The sequence below is a fragment of the Pinus tabuliformis genome, chromosome 2_1, assembly GCF_031772625.1.
Source record: "Pinus tabuliformis cultivar Carrire ecotype Pingquan chromosome 2_1, CPIR1, whole genome shotgun sequence".
NCBI lineage: Eukaryota > Viridiplantae > Streptophyta > Pinopsida > Pinales > Pinaceae > Pinus > Pinus tabuliformis.
Window position 1 is genome coordinate 16,029,225 of NC_142299.1, and position 10,383 is coordinate 16,039,607.

The 10,383-nt window shown below is 40.0% G+C and overlaps 1 protein-coding gene across 1 annotated transcript in view; it reads right to left on the reverse strand.

Moving 5' to 3' along the window:
* LOC149198451 (uncharacterized) overlaps positions 1 to 10,383 on the reverse strand; it is a 104,226-nt gene that overhangs the window by 93,252 nt on the left and 591 nt on the right. The window lies entirely within an intron of this gene.

Sequence of the window (10,383 nt, forward strand, 5' to 3'; positions counted from 1 at the left end):
ACCTCTAAGAGAGTGACAAGTCCATGGTACATCCACCGGATGGCAAGTAACATGTGAAGTGATGGTGGAACGAAGTGGGGGAGTGCTCTCCCTGGTCGCTCCCGATTCGCTCACGCTCGGAGCGCGCTCCGGGAGCAATTCGAGGGGGGGGGGCACTCTCCCGCAACTATGGCTCTTGGTTCAGGAGCGAATTTTTATATAATATATATTTTTTATATATTTTGATGCATATATGTCAACAAAAGCATGTAGAATGATGAATTAGATATAAAAGCATAAAACATGGATTAACCATATAACATCAATCATCTAGAAGTTATAATCTTCATCAACCACATCCACAAGTTACAAGTTCTCATTTACATAGCATGTAAGGGTGCACATAACCAAAATAGTAGCGAGTGCAATCCATCTTTGAACCGAAAATACATCAACAAATAGGTTCTAGATGGCCTCTAGTATCCAAAAAATCATGCTATAACAAATAACTTCATATTGTTGAAAACATTGTCTATCTTGGGATATTTGTCCTTAATATCACCCTCTAAGCAATTAACTGTATAGATATAACTGAAGTAGCAATCGTGGATGCATGAGTCACCTTGCTCAACCTGCTTTTTCCACCCCTTTGGTGCGCCTTTTACTTTTTTTTGATAATGCTTTGTATTTTGGTGTATGGCTCAAGGATCCAAAGCTTGCTCTTTATGAAATAGCATTTAATTTATACCTTATGATGAGGCAATTTATCGCTCATCAAGGTTGGGACACGCAAGGGTTCCTTTTAATGAGATGGAGCATCAAGTGCTTAGGAACCAAGTGATGGCTAATGAGGAGGGTAGAGCTCATGGTAGGCTTTTGCCCACATGCTAACTTATGTCCCAACCATCTTTTGCATTTTGATTTTCTCTCTCTCATTGTGGCCAGTTTATGCTTTTCCATTCTTTTAGCTACATCAACCTTTGGGGCAACATTTTCCAACCTTGTTGCCGTAAAATCCAGCAGGCCTTAGAGAGGGAAACCCAACAAGGTATATACTATAAACTAGACCAAGAAGCAACAATGGGGTGGTGTCTTGTTGCTGCTCAAACTAGCAGGCCTAGTTTGTAGGCTAGAACTAGAGGGCACAACAACATTTTGGGACAAAGGCCCACTGTCACCTCAGCCTATGTGCCCTTCTCTTCTCGGATTTTTACTGATGGGAGGAGTCCCAGTATGGAGGAAATCACTTTGGATGATAGGATGAATGACGAGATATGAAATGATTTTCAAAGCCCATTCAAGGAGAGGCTCAAAAAATGGTTCATATGCTTCAAAGGAAGCTGAAAGGCTCCCCAAGAAAGACCTATGAAGGATGACTCGACCTCGGGCTTCGGAATGTTCAATAATGATGAGTGCCTAAGATTGAGACTTCTAATATTTCTCACTTATGATTAATATGTCTCTACCAGGGTCCAAAGTGAGGCAAGGATGGCTCATTCGATGGAAAGGTTCAATGAAAGTGCGAGCTTTGGGAGAAGCTATTATGACTTTCCACGAAAAAACCCTTGAGAGAAATACTATGAGACCTAGGGTTGAGAGATATATTGAGCTAATAGTTCATCCAATGGCCAACTATAGTTAAGAGAAAAGGTTTTGAATGATGAACTACAAAGTGCAAACCTTCAAGAAATCCCCAAGTCAAAGGCAACTTCAAGGGTTCCCACTTGGTGCAATAGCAATGGCATTGATTTATTTGAAATTCCACCGTCGAAATTTGTTCAAAATTAGAGGATGCCTAGAGGAGACACAAATGAAGAAATTTATCCAGACAAATCCCAAAATTCCTCCCTAAACTTTTGCACCAAGCCCTAGAAAATCTCCATATCCTTAGAGGGACGAAGAAAAGAGGAAGAAAAGAGGTGAAAGAATGATATTTCATTGAGTTAATGAGATCACCAAGGATTCTAGACCCAGTGCCTGCTTATTGGGAGAAATGGAGTCAAGATAAACAATGAGATGGTAATTCGCTCTTCAAGGAGATCTAGAAGAAATTTCGGTGCCCTGGATGCAACAACAACAAAACAACTTCTAGAATTCATACTTCAATGACAATTTTATGGAGTTTCAATGATGCATATTAATCAATCGTCTAGGAACATTCATTCATTCTTTATCTAATGAGTAACGCATGCAAAATTCCAATTGTTTTCAATGGTTCAAGAAATTCGCATTAATTAGGGCACATTTAATCACCATAAGAACAATTTCCATGCATTAGACATTCATCAAAATAGAAACATAGCATCGTATGGAACTGACAAGATAAAGAACAGTATATCCATCCACAATATTGTCAAAAAGAACCTCCAAGGTAGCCAACGAATTTATCCAAACATCATAATTCATGAAGAAGCATCCAAATTTCGTCCTCTACTGTAGGTCCAAATTCTTTTACAAGAGATCCCAAATCCAAGTGATGATGAGTTACAAAATGAGGCTCTCTTCAATTTATATGAGCCTCTCATAAGTTTGAATGGTCTAATTAGCCTAATAAAGGCCCTAAAAATACTTTAGTTTGCAAATAACAATCCTATTGGTGACCAACCCACCAAATAGCTCAAATGTGCTAACTAAGCCATCCAAATTAGGCCGAAAATGATACAATAATGTCGAAAGAGGGCCATGGAAGGCGTAATAAACTCCTCAAGCGTCATGATGAGTGATGGGGCTCCATAAACAATGGTCAAGGGGGTGGCCCCTTGACCTCCATGCAAAACATAAAGTGGTGCTCCAATGTGGCCCTTTGGGCACAAGAAATGGTCTCACGGGTCTCCAACTGGAACAAACATGTCAATGCTCCATCATAAGGTCTAGAATGATGACATGTGCCCTCACGTGTCTCTTCGCATGAGACAAAACCCCATCTGGGCCTTGGATTAGCTGCCAAGTGTCAGGTGCAAATGTGTGGTCATTTGGGCAACATATTCCAAGTGCAACATCATCTCTATATAATTGGGGTATAAACAAGCAATGTGTGGCAGTGAAGAAGCCCATGTTGTGGCAATCAATGCTTTGTTGTGGTGGAGGCCCATGGCTCTCAACGCTCCCCCTACAATTGCCATTATGACCCTCTGGAGGACTTGGACCCCGTATAGGGAGACCAAGTCCAAATGGAGACTCACCTGCAATCCTGTATAAGATCCATTGCATCTCCTCACCTTCTAGTACAACAATCCATTAGTGCTATTTAAGTAAACAAGCTTGCTAACCAGGGGAAAGAGTGGACACTTCATAGTGGTATGCACTTCCAAATGGACTTTAGACCGTACAACTGTTACCTTGTTCGACAAGAGAGGTTAAAAAATGACCCTATTAGGTGGTTTCAACCTCTACGGGAGTGATAGGTCCATGGGACATCCATCAAATGGCAGGTAGCATGTGAAGTGATGGTGGAACGAGGTGGGGGAACAGGGAAGGCTCCAAACCATGGTACAAGGGGAGAAATATTGACGGAAGCCCACACGTTGGGTATATGGATGTAGGAGGAAGCAGTTGTGATAAATGAGTTACCCCGACCTTTGTTTTTCCACCCATCTTCATATGCCTTTTGCATTTTTTTGATTTTTTTTTTCTTTTAATAGCTCGAGACTCCAAGGGATGAGAGCATGATGTGTATGATGAAGCAGTGATTATCCCCTTAAGGTTGGGCAGTCCATCGCCCGCCAGCGGTTGGGAAAATCATGGGTTCCTTGATGATGCAGAGGGCACTCACAGGAGCCCTAGGAACCAGGGTGATGTCCATAGTGATAGGGGGTAGAGCTCATGTTTGGCTTTTGCCCACACGCTAAATTTTATGGCCCGACTATTTTTTGCATTTTGTAGTACATTTCCTGTTGTAAGTGGTCAAATTATGCTTTTAACTTACTTTTTAGCCGCATCAACCTCTGGGGCATCGTTCCAGTCTCGACCCAAAGTGTGGACAAGGGGATGGGGAGTCTAACACCTTGTGGACCCAATGAGAAAAGTGTGAAAAGGGGTTATAATGAGCGGAGGGGAGTACATATGGTATGGAGAAGCAGGACAACACAACCAAAATTAGGGTTTCCCATGTAGTGTCACTCCTAAAGCTAGTAACCATTAGAGGAGATCCCACGGGACTAGGATACAAGATTAATCTCCAAGTTGAGAAAAAGGAACAAGAGTACAATCCAAGCCCATTCTTTCTAGCGAATCTCCCCACTAGTCCATGTCCAAATGTGCCCAAGAAAAGAAAGCATAAACACCCAATTATATAATGAAAAACCATACCTTTGGGGTTGGAAGACCCACCTTCAAACATATGATCATAATAGATGGGCGAGGGCACACAATAGCTGGCTCAAGTGGCAGAGAATGTTGGCACATCGAGCTATCGGGTGGCTGCAAGGGGTTGCCAGCTATAGGCCGAAGACAAATCTAGGAGAAAGATTCTTCCATAGGGGTCACCCACTAGTGGTGGGTAACATGGCCCACTGTCACCACAGACAAAACCCCCTGCTCTTTATGGACTTTCACCGATGGGAGGAGTCCCAGTAGGAGAGAGATCAATTATAATGATATTCTATGGTGTTATTCTTTGGTCTAATGGATGGAAGTCTTGTATGTTATCTTAAAAGTGTACTTTATTGTTGAATATATATTTCTTGAATGTCTAACATATGGAATTATTGATTCTAGGTTATGCTAAATTGTGGCCTAATTCATTGAAGATCATTTTTGAATTGCTACCTAGATGAATATTGCATGCATTACTCATACATAGTATGTAATGAATTGTCCTATTGGTGAACTCCTTGTAGCTCTCCCATAAAACTCCATTTCTCCATTGAGTGGATATATGCTAGAAATTTGATTGCTAGGGCATCACATTTCGGCCTCCTTAGGAGCAAATTTAGCTAATCTTTATCATCCTAGACTCCTTATTCCTAAGGGACAAGACACTAATCCAACTTGTTGATGATTGTTCTTAAATTTTTTCAATATTTTCTCTCTCTGAAATTTGGCTCTTTCAAGGATAAGTTAGGAAATCACGGCTTGGTGCGAATCCCTAGGTAAGAGGAATTTTGGTGGTCGGAGAGCCTAAGCATCAAGAGGATATTATTTGCCACTAAATCTATCATATCATTTTGGTAGGCATCCACTTCAATTTCATCCATAAATTTCCTTGCCGTAGTGTTTGTCTAAGAGGGAAACCATAGTTATCCTTCCTTCAACTTAAGGGCTTCCTTCAAGGTTTCATGAACCTTGCATTGCTTATATACATTATAAGCAACCTTTTCTTGTAGCCTTGACTTTGATTTACTGCAACGCTCGTCAAATTTATCAAGCCCTATGTCTTTTGCCCTTATTTCTAGGCCTCTTTATAGAAAGTGAATTACTTCTTTGTGAAGCCTTGAACCTAAATTGTGTCTTTCTTGAAGAGTTTCTAGTGAGATCATTTCACACATTAACCCTAGAATATCTGTCATAAGTGATCTCTCCCTACCGAGATTCCTCCCCTCGGTGAAAATCTATAAAGAGCAGGGGGTTTTGGCTGTGGTGATAGTGGGCCACTACCCCATTGTTACTTCTTGGTCAGTCTATCCCCTGTAGGGTTTCCCTTTCCAAGGTATGCTAGATTTTGCGACAATTTTTTTGGCGTCTTGTCAGGGAGAAGCAAGTCTACCTTTATGAAATATTTACCTTCTTCTTTAACAACAAGATTAATCCCTATTTGGTGACCCCATTGGAAGAACGAAGCCCTAGTTCTTCATTGAACTTCTATGTTCTAGTGCTTGTAGGGTGAAGCAAGCATTCTTTAAGTCATCTTGCATTCACCTTGGCAACTCTACATTTAGTAATTATGTAAAGATCAAAACAATGGCTCCTTGGGATTTGCATGAGATATTCTGTAATACAATTACCATAGCAAGCATCCCAAGATTCGACGGTAATCCATTATTCGTACTTGATCACAGAGAAGAATTTGTCTCATATGTTTCAAGAGAAAATATCACTCACCAGGACACCTTGGTAAAATTAATGGAACATGTCAAATCAATGAACTATGTGACCCTACTAGCACCACTTCATTTGAAGCTCTGATTGGAAGGTTTCTTTAGTATTGGAGGTCACAATTCATGACTGATGAAGATGCACACAAAATCCTGGCCATAAACCAATTATGTCTTGGTCTTTATAAAAATGCAAAGGAAGATCATCAGGGCAACCAACAATTTCACTCCATCCCCAAGGAGGTCCTAGAGTTGGGTACACCAGAGGAGGCTAGCGATATAGAAGATCATGGTTCCCTAGACACTCAAGCAGATGAAGGATATATGGAAGAATTTTGGGCTACAGATTGGGGAATTGACTACGATAACAAAGAAGAGGAAAGCTCGATGGAGTCCTTAGTCCATGATGAATAGCACGATAAAGATGGTTCTTTAGCAAAATAAGTTGAGCTAACCCCCCCATTTTTCATGGATGTGATGTTTGATAATGTACTCTCTGAAGATCTTGAAAATGGGGACCACATTGATTCCCAAAGGTTGACATTTGTGACTTTTTGCATATAAATGAGGGGAAGTGGGATGGAAGCAACCATCATTTTGAGGAGGATCCAATTTACGATACTGCTGATGAAAATGGAAAATGGAGTTGGGAATAACCCCTCCCCTTTCAAGGATGTTATCTATGATATTGCGTTCCTTGAAGACCTTGAAAGGGTTGATCCCATTAATTCCCTGGAAGTTGACATTTCTGAGTTATTGCATATAAAAGAAGGGAATTGGGATGTCAAGGCCCATTCTTTCGACAAGGATCCAATTTATGATATTGATGATGATGTTGATAGGAATCTTGTCTTACCCTATATTCCATGTCATTTCTTCAAGGGAATTGGGATGTCAGGGCCCATTCTTTCGACAAGGATCCAATTTATGATATTGATGATGATGTTGATAGGAATCTTGTCTTACCCTATATTCCATGTCATCAGGAAGAGATGATTGTTGATATTTTTGAGCCATTCTTGGATCCTAGTCTTGAGAATGATGTGTTGAAGAATGTAACTAGTGTCGGCCATTGTAATCATTACACATTTTTTATACATTAAACAATTTCTTATATACAATTACTACTTGTCCTACGATGGATACTTATATATTTTAGATCTTATGAATTATTTCGTTGCGTATACGAACTTTGTTCATTACATTGGTATCAGAGCATTCCTTTGAGTATACAAACTTTGTTCGTTACATTGGTATCAGAGCCATGTTCTACGATCTTGACCATTGGCCATTAAAAGTCTTTGTTAACGTAGTTGTCGTCACAAATCGAGTGTTTCACTATTTAGTTGGAGGTTCTCCATTTTGCTGGATTTCCTATCAGGCCTTTGGCTATAAAATTATTTAATTAAACAAAAGAAAGAAAAAAAGACAGGAATCAAAAAAAGATTATTAAAAAATAAAAAAAATAAAAAGAAAGAAAGAAAGATAATCAGAGAAAAAAAATTAAAGAGGTAAAAAAAAGATTATTAAATAAAATATTTAAAAAAAAAATTAGTTACTCATATTTTAATACTCTACATAAACAAAGGAGTATTAATATTAAAGGAAAGAGCAATTAGAGCTTTCAGAATGTAGGAATTTACAGGGTAAGTTCCTCAGCCAGAACACCAAAGGACACCGCTCACACACAGATCACAGATCAATACACCAGTATTTTGACATGGTTAAAACCCTCAAAGAGGGAAACAGTCCACGGCCTGAGCCAATGTGGCCACTTCAGGCAATTTATTAATAAAAGAATGAAATTTTACATAAGCTTCTCTCATGAACAGTTAACCTACAAATGACCCTCCATGCTCTTTAAATAGAGATCATGGACCAATCGGGTGTTAAGCCACGGATCAAGTGTCGGTAATACCGATGAGAGAATGAACCGTCAGATCACTACATATCGTGACCGTCGGATTGTAAGTTACAAAATGTACATAGTAAAGAAACACCCTTTACCTAACTCTATACTAGACCAATTTATACTAAACTATTTCCTATGTGTCGGAATATCCTAACATCCCCCTTAAGAACAACTTGGGATAGGATTGAAGGATTTACAAATATGACACAATAGGAGAAGGAAGGAGGCACTAGAGCCTATCCCCCCTTAGTGACAACTTCCTGAACTCCAACCATAAATCGAAGTTTAGTGAATTTCGCCTCTGTGAGAGCCTTTGTAAAGATGTCTGCAACTTGATCATCTGTTGAACAATATTGCACTTCAAGAACATGGTCGTGGATGAGCTTTCTGATGAAGTGCATGTGCAGTTCAATGTGTTTGCTGCGCTGATGTTGGACTGGATCTTTGCATAGTTGAATGGCACTTTGATTATCACACCAAAGTGTAGTCGGATGTTGCTGCTGAAAGCCAAACTCTGACAGGATCTGACGAAGCCACAAGGCTTCCTTACTAGCTTCAAGAAACCATGATACTTTGCTTCTGCTGAAGAAAGAGAAATGGCACCTTGTTTCTTGCAAGCCCATGTAATAGGTCCGGAACCAAGAGTGAACACATAACCTGCAGTAGACTTCCGATCATCAGGGTCACCAGCCCAATCGGAATCAGTGAAACCAACCAATAGAGGAGCTGCTTCGGCACTGTAATGAATCCCAAACTGAACTGTACCTCGAACATAACGAAGTATTCTTTTAGCTGCTTTCCAATGACTTTCATGTGGGTTTTGCATAAACCGAGCAACAAGGCCAACAACAAAGGAAAGGTCAGGACGAGTATGGGTTAGATACAAAAGTTTTCCTACAAGTTGACGGTATAAGGTAGCATCAACTTCAGGAGAAGTACAAGTGACTGAAAGTTTGACTCCAGACTGAAAGGGAGAAGGGGCTGGCTTACAGTCTTCCATGTGAAAATGGTGTAGAATATCACAGGGATACTTGGACTGGGAAAGGGAAATACCTTCCTTGGATTGCAAGACTTGAAGACCAAGAAAATAATGTAAGTGTCCTAAGTCTGTCATTTCAAACTTCCTTTTAAGGCTAGACTTCACATGGTTTATAAGGTTGGGATCACTACCAGTCAGGATAAGATCATCAACATAAAGAACAAGAATGATAAGAGACTTGCCCACTTTCTTGGTGTAGACAGTATTGTCAGAATGACACCTAGAAAAGCCATTTTCTAAAAGAAAGTTATCCATTTTGGCATACCAAGCTCGAGGAGCTTGCTTGAGACCATAAAGGGATTTCTTAAGCCAACATACAAGGCTGGAGTCTGCTTGTATAAAGCCAATAGGTTGTTCCATATAGATTTCTTCATGCAAGAAGGCAAATTTAACATCCATCTGATGGACATCCCATTTGAAAGAGGTAGCAAGGGAAAGAACAAGGCGGATAGAGTTCATTTTGGCAACAGGGGAGAAGGTTTCAGTGTAGTCAATGCCTTCAACTTGTGAAAACCCTTAGCAACAAGACGAGCTTTATGTTTATCAACTTTCCCATCTGGTCCATACTTGGTTCTGTAAACCCATTTGCATCTAACAAGTTTTCGTCCCTTTGGTAGAGGAACAAGATCCCATGTATCATTTGCCAATAATGAATGATATTCTTCATTCATAGCTGCTTCCCAATCTGGATGGCCTGAAGCTTCTGCAAAGGTGTTAGGATCATAATTCACTGAAGCTTGAGCCAGTAAAGAAGAGGCTCTATCAAACTGAGAACGTGTACGTCGCTGATCTGTAGGATCACCGGCAAGATCACTTACTGCATCTCGAGTAGCACGAACCCATTTTGGAAGCTGCGGAGCTGAAGGAGGATCCTGAGAAGGTGGGGGAGGATTTTCATCCTCACTTTCATCATCTGAAGAAGAAATATTTTCAAAAGTAGAAGAGATAGGGAGAGGTGGCACATCCGCCGAACTAGGCTCGTAGGCCGATATATTTTCAGCAAACTTTACATCTCTTCTAATGATAACATTTTTGGACTTAAGTGGAATAAGTCTATATCCTTTGACATCTTCAGAATATCCAACAAAATACATTTTTCACTCTTAGGTTCTAAAGCTTTATGTTTCTCATCTGGAATATGGGCCCATGCTTCACTTCAAAAAACACGAAAGTGACTTACATCTGGTTTAATTGAGCTCCATGCTTCTTCTGGAGTGATATTCTTTAAAACCTTAGTAGGAGTGCGATTTATTATGTAATTTGCACAGTTAATTGCTTCTGCCCAATAATTAAGACTAAGTCCTTTATTGAAGCATACAATTAGCCATTTCCTTTAAGGTGCGATTCTTCCTTTCAGCTACACCATTTTGTTGTGGAGTATATGAAACAGTATGTTGCATTTGAATTCCATTCTCAGTGCC